Raw genomic sequence first — 7,792 nt, 5'->3', positions numbered from 1 at the left:
TATATTTGTAAAGTTAAACATTGAGTTTGGGAGTTGACCGTAGAATGGATCTATCAATAAATCACTTGTTAGTACGACTGCTAGACAGTGAGGATTCCAAAAGCATAGATGAAAACTTAGGCAAAGATCTATAGATATTGCATAATCTATAGAGTATTAATTACAGCTGAAACCCTGAAATAATAGTAACAGATTAATACCCAAGTTATGTAATACTATATCTGCCAATTTTATTTTACTGAAATAAATATGAAATGAACCTAGCAACAGAATTATTATTAATAATATTTTATATTAACAATACTTTTTCACATTTGAATTTTCTATCACTATAGCAAGGTTCATTCTTTTGAAACTTTGATAATAATTTCCTTTTGTAATCATCTAAAATGTTTTCAAAGTAGATCTTAATTGAGTTTGGTGAACAGTGTCATGTGATAGAACTTACTGGGTCTTACTTATTAGCATATTTTAAATAATTACAGCTATTTGTTAATTCCTGATTGTGATCCTTTAAAAAAGAAAATTATTTCTTCAATTAGCCAACAAAAGTAACCATGCCTTGAGCCAGGGGCTTTCAAATATTTATAGGGGGCTGTAAGAGCCAGTGAGTTGCTCAAGTTCTCAGTTAGATAGCTTGATTACAAAACGTTAGATCCCAGTCCATTGATTTGTCTATGCCAACATGCTGACTCATCATGTACTTAATTACCTCTATGTCATCAGATATTTGTTGGTCTAGTATGTGTTAGTATAAGCATGTTCAATTTCGCTTAAAACACTGACTTTCGTGCACTTCTCTGTGTTAAAAAACAACAACGAAAAGAATTGAACTAAAAACAGAAATGAGAAAGAAACAGAGGTAGGGAGGAAAAAGAAAGGAATTAGAAAAAGAAGACAAAATAAAGTTGTCCAGAATGTTACTTTTGCTTTTAATTCATCTTTCTCCCATATATTTTATAGTTACATCCTTTCCACTTCAATTTCAATTGCTACTACTAAAGTCATATAATCTTGAGGTAGAAAGATATTCAAATAATACTTAACATAAAGTAGATATAGTGGACTGATACTTGAACCACCAGTATATTTTAACCAATCAGAATATTTTGTATACAGTTCTGAAAAGTGTGAGCATGAAATTAATCTCATCAATGAAAAACCAATAGGGCTATACTGGATAATGTCCTTTAATTAGCCTCACAGATTTGGAGAGTTAATCTTTTTATTTTCATTTTTATCCTCAAAGCATCAGAGATAAACCAATGCTTTGCTTAATATCAAAAGAATGCAACCAATGAAATGTCACCATTACCAGTTAAATTTATTTTTAAGTATTATTTCTTATATTTCTTGAAATTTACTCTCATGAATTTAAAATGAATGAATAAATCTATAAACTACTTTATCTGATCACCTTTGTTCTAGATAGATGTTTACAATATGCTTATTTCTCTTTGTTAAGTTTTCTTTCCTCTCAAGATATTTTGATTTTAGTAGCTCTTCATATCTTATCAGTAGTATGTCCTTTCTGTATTATAGGATGTACTGGTCCTTGAAAGTTTATTCATTTTAGTTTCCATGAATTATTCCTATTTTATTTTATTCTATAACAATATTGTAATGATAAAATAAATTTCAAAGCTACAGAATGGAAAGAGAAAACTGATTGATTTGAAGCTATTTTAAACCAACCTGTAGCACTTGGATTATTTATTTTCAATTTAGATTTTAGTGTAATTTGAATGTAGTGGCCATTTATCATGATGACTGAGATTACATATTCCATATTAGCAAATGTTTACTCTACTGTCTGTGTAAACACAGTCATTATTATGTTAGTGTATATATGCACGTTGGGACTACTATTTAACTAAAAGAAAGCTTACATTTTAAAAATGATAACGTGTACCTGAGTGCATTTGAATGCTTCCAGTTTACAGTGAATCAATTTGTAATTAAATTTGCTCTTATCAGCCTGTTATTGTTTGTAAACTTGTTATACTTCACCTTTAATGCTAAAACTTTAACAAAGCCTTAAACTTCATTAATCCTAAAGCATACAGCAAAGCACAACTAATAGCTGTTCAGCAATCTGAAACATTAAAAAAATCAAGGAAAACAAAGTGTTGTCTTTCTCAGTTTCTCTGTCTCTTCTTTCTTTTGTGTCCGTTTATCTCTCTCTTTGATTATTAAACTTCCCTATGTTTTACTTTATTTGTACTTTGTATGACTACACAGTCATGCTAAAGCTTTTAAGATGAAAAGGTAAGTAAAAAAATTAAACTTCAAAACCTATGCTTAGTTCATACTTCCTCCTTTGACATTATAACTTTTGTTAGACTATTTTCTATGTATTCTAAAACCTGAAGCATATCTTGTGTGCACTAACACTGTGTTATTTAATTGTGATTCCCAGTCTATGGTCATATATTTTCTTTAAATTCAATAGAAGTAATTCATACAATAATTAAGGTGATTTATCCACCATTGATTTCAACTTCTTTAAGTAATTTACTATAATTCTGAATTGAAAACGCAGACATTATATTCTTTATATGTTTTAAACTTGGATTACTCAAGAGTGAGCTATTAAATTATGGATTCTTGCTTATATACCTTTCTTTCAGAAAGTTTCATAAAAATTGCAAATTACAAAGACAGTGAAGATCAAGTAATGACATATAAAATTTTATTGGACAAAAAAGTACATGTTAGAATTGTCATGACCTCATGATGAACCAGTGAGTCTTAAGGAAGGCATAAATTTTCCCAACCTCTTGTGTCTGAACAAAGAGTATTAATAACATAGATGTCAAATGGCTGGTGTGATAGGCCAGTAGCATAGCCAAACTAATTGGGTTGAGTAGTTATGGATATTTTGGTTATAAAGTTGGTCACTGGTTAATTTAGTTAATATATTGGATGTTCTACAACTCAATTTACATAATAATCTCCTTTTCTCTACAAAATAAAATAGTTATATTTGTTATACAGAGTAATATAAGATATATTCCCCCCCTTCGAGGATTAAAAAATCTGCTGGTGAGGCAAAGTATAAACTCTTCAAAGTCAAATGACATTGTATTCAAATATGTAAGATACTGCAACACAACCTAGGATTACACATAAATGAGAAATAGAGTCATGATATAACATGCCAAAACCATTTCCATTAGATTTTCTATTCCCAGATGGCTTCCTGAAAATTCCTTTCAGAAAACAAATCTGAATGCGAGTGAATGACATGGACATTTTACAAATTATCTAAATCCACTGTTTGACTATTATTAGTAAGACATTACTCCTGTCACATATTTCAAACTAATAATGAGCTCTTGGTAATTTTCAAAGTCATATTTATAATAGTTACTGTCGATCTGTACTGTTTAATAAGGTAGCCATGAACCACATGTCGCTATTGAGTATTTGAAATGTGGCTACTCAAGTTAAAATATGCTGTAAGTATAAAACATAGTGGGTTTTGAAATCTTAATATGAAAAAGTAAATGCAAAATATTTGATTAATTTATATTGATTATATGTTTATATGATACTATTTTGATATATTGGTTAAGTAACATATGTTATAATTAATTCCATATTTTTAATCTTTACTCTGGACATTGAAATAGAACATTAAAAATTACATGTATGGTTTGCATTATATTTCTGTTTAGTTGTACTGCTATAGATACACAAAATCCTTTAAATTCAGAGGAAATAATTTCCTGTAAGTTGATAAAATTTCAGGGAAATATTCATGTGAAAAGTGTATCATTTCTAACATGTAGCCTGATACATCATCATTCTGCCTCTAACTGTATACTTTCAGCAGTGCAAAACTCACTACTTTAACAATAGTGCTTTTAAAAAGAAAAAAAACACATTTCAACATTAATCAATTGTTCCTATAGTAAACAAAATTTCAGGATCCAATTAATTTCTGTTCATTGATTCTGGTTGTTCACTTTGGAACCACAGAGATTAATTCAAATCCCTAATATGCATAGTGACCTTTTAAACAAATGCAGAATAGGCTTTGATCAGGAAATCTGGACTCTAAGCATACTCCTAATGAAATCTAAGTTTATGCGATCTTGCTTGAATACTTACACATTTTGTAGTAGTGTTTCTGTAAATCTGTTTATATCAGCTTATATTATTTTTGTACCAGCTGCTATCCAGATCTTTTCAATTTTACACAATGAAATTTATGTTATTTCAAACTCTAGATCATTCAAGAGCTCCTTGAAATGTTTATTTTTATTCACTTAGCTTTTGAGGAAATCACTATATTGTACACCTGAAACTGATATAATTATTTAATATTGCATACCAACTATACTTAAAATATTCATTTATGAGTGTACAGTATGTACTAGGAATGATCTGAACAAGACAGACAAACTCCTCATCTTCATGGGGTGTTCGTGGAACTCATTCCTCTTTGTGGATTGTTTTGTGTATGTGTGTGTGTGTGTGTGTGTGTGTGTGTTTTGCATGTTTTTATGTCTCCAAATAATGCCTGGTGAAAATACTGCACAGGACAGAACAAGTACAAAGCCCTATGGAATCCTCTTTGAGACCACCCTCTACATCAGTGGTTCTCAACCTTCCTAATGCCGCGACCCTTTAATACAGTCCCTCATGTTGTGGTGACCCCCAACCATAAAATTATTTCGATGCTACTTCATAACTGTAATTTTGCTACTGTTATGAGTCATAATGTAAATACCTGATATGCAGGATGTATTTTCATTGTTACAAATTCAACATAATTAAAGCATAGTGATTAATCACAAAAATAATATGTAATTAATTATATATGTGTTTTCCGATGGTTTTAGGCGACCCCTGTGAAAGGGTCGTTCGACCCCCAAAGGGGTCGCGACCCACAGGTTGAGAACCGCTGCTCTAAATTGATGCAGATTAACTAACCAACAATTTTTGTTGTTCAGAATGACACAACTTTACCAAACTGGACTGTTAATTTCTCCATGTTCACCATTGGAATTGCATGAGCTTGTCAAACACCTTGGTAAAATAAAAATGCCATGTCAACAAACATTTATTTTATCCGTTATAAGCAGTATGTTTTCAAAAAGGGACATCTTGAACTGAGCCAATGGATGAGTCTGATTTTGAGAGGAAACAATAAGAGCCAGTATTTATTGAGCATTTATTATGTCAGATGGATGCATAGAATAATAACCAGTATTTATTGAGCATTTATGATATATCAGACAACATTCTAACATTTTTGATACTCATAAAAATCCTATGAGGTAGATATTCTTCTTATTCTTATGTTATAAATATGGAAACTGAGGCTCAAAGAGGACAAATAACTTGTCCTGGTTCCCTCAGCTACTAAATGGTGGAACTCAGATTCAATAGGCATTCTCATTTAGAAGTTTAGGCTCTTCACCAGAACATTAGAAACATTCAGAGCACCTTGAGGGAGAAAAAACAGGAGCTCACCAATAGAACTGCATAAAAGGCTAGAAAGATCCTTGGGGCAAGATTAGGTGAAGCTGGATTTTGGACTTTATTCTACGTGTACTACTTGAGCAGAGAGATAACATAATGAAAGTCATGTTTGGGGAGTAGGAAGTTGGTGTTGCAAGCAGTTTGGTGGAGTGATAATAAGCTCATTTCTAGACATGTTGAATTTCAAGCGAGAACTCAGCCGGATGTTGGAGAATTTAGATAGGAATTCAAAAGTGAGGTCACAGCTAAAGATGAATATTTGGGAGCTATTATGAAAGCTATGGTTAAATTTTGGAAGATCATACAATTTATTAAAGAAGGAGAATTGAGAAAGAGATACAGAGGTCCAAGTTCTGAGCCTTATTTATTTATTTTTTAAATGTTTATTGTTGTAAGTTTTACAGATGTCTCCTCCCTCCTACACACTCTTCCCCACCCCTGGCCTTCACTATTGTCCATGTCCAGGGGCTATGCATATGCATATAAGTTTTACAGATGTCCCCGTCCCCCCACTCTTCCTCACTCCCACCCCACTCCTGGCCTTTACCACACTATTGTATATGTCCACAGGCTATGCATATATCCATTCAAATTGGTTAATCTTTTCCTGCTCCCCCTTTCCCCCTAAGAATCCTCAGTCTGTTGCATGCTACCGTGTCCCTGGCTCTATTTTATTTTTCACTTTATAGTGTTCATTAGATTCCACATATAAGTGAGTTCTGAGACTTTGAAACCACTATACTTGAGTATGTGGAGAGAGGATGAGCTAAGAGAGGAAGCAGGTATAGGAGTAAAAATAAAACAACAACAAATAAACAAGCAAATGGAACCATGTTATTTTGACATCCGAGTACTCAATAAAAGTTATTTTAAACCTTAATTATTATCACATAGTCACAATGTGTAGAGCAGTATGGTTGCTCTTATTAAGTATTAACAAACGTGAATAACAATTCAATAATATAAAATACTGCCACATTAATTTTGTGTAGTTATTGTTCTAAAAGTTATTAAACTTTTTGCTTTTATAACACTTTGAATAAGATATGATTTTTAAATTTAGAAGTGCATCAATTATACACACATTGGAAGATTCTTTAAGCATATTTAAAATGCTATTCTGTACTGGTTCAGGAACCTAATATGATATTTCAAATTACAAATGGTCATTAGGATTTAAGAACTAGTACTGAAAATCACTCACGTGAAAAAAGAGCCCATAAATCTTTTCTGACATGTGTAGAAGTGCCTAGAAGAAAAGTGTTTATTCATATTGCAGGTGACAGTCGTGTCCTGGTAAATAGCATTTGATTATTCACTTTTTTATTAGTAACTAAATACCTTTAGATATTTGTCTTATCCTTGAACACTTATTGTCCTCTGGGAGATGCCTTCTAATAAAAGGAAAAATGTGACTGGGAATGTGCTGGGGAAGAGGAGGTGGGGACCAAACTTGATAAATGCATTCATCCTGGCATAAGACACTGGGGGTTGTTCCTGAATTGGTTTCACAAATATAAAATGTTTAGTTCTATTAGAAAATAATATTTCTATATGTCATCTATGAGTTTTCAAAGGCTATCGAGTTTAAAATATTTTCCAGTGTTTTAATGCAAAGAAATTGAGCACAGAGTAAAGATCAGTAGAATATTTTAACTGAACTTTTATAATTAAATATTGCCCACTGCTTTGAATATGTTTGATTTTCAATATATTATCATTCATCAGTTTTATTCAAATGTGCTTTTTTTGGAAAAGCGATGTATTTTAAAGTTGTTTGAGATTAAGCTCCTTATGAATTTTGAAATTAAAGAAACTGTGATGTTTATAAGGTTGGAAAATATATAATTCAGATCTTTTGATGTGAAATAGTCTGGTTTCATTCATTTGAATTTGTTGTGCTACCAAAGAAAGCATTTCTAGGGCAAGCTAATGGCATTGTTTATCTTATGAGAACATGCCTGTCAACTTCTCCATGCTAAAGATGTCATTTCAAATATCTGAGCAGATAGTCATGCACTTTTTCTGAGGATAAGGAGACAATTCTGCATTTTTAACTAAGGTTACTGGTATTTGATGAATGAGGCAATTTCTGATAAGACATATTTGCCCAAATGGTATTTATATAAGAATATTTAAAACAGGATCAAATTCAACTTGAAAATATTAACAATTAGCCCAGTCAAATATATGGAAATTGACTTTTGTTGAAAAAACGGAATGATGAATTGCATTGTCTTGCATGTGTATTCAGCTCAGATAATGTTAAACGTTTGTCTTTATTTGCATCCTCAGGTAC

At 31.6% G+C, this 7,792-nt stretch overlaps 1 protein-coding gene across 1 annotated transcript in view; it reads left to right on the top strand.

Annotated features, from left to right (window-relative positions):
• The window catches only part of DMD (dystrophin), a 2,279,750-nt gene that overhangs the window by 979,745 nt on the left and 1,292,213 nt on the right, over nucleotides 1–7,792 (top strand). The gene's annotated exons all lie outside the window — the stretch shown is intronic.

The sequence above is a fragment of the Myotis lucifugus genome, unplaced genomic scaffold (assembly GCF_000147115.1).
Source record: "Myotis lucifugus unplaced genomic scaffold, Myoluc2.0 scaffold_20, whole genome shotgun sequence".
Lineage (NCBI taxonomy): Eukaryota > Metazoa > Chordata > Mammalia > Chiroptera > Vespertilionidae > Myotis > Myotis lucifugus.
This window is presented reverse-complemented; position numbering and strand designations above follow the sequence as displayed.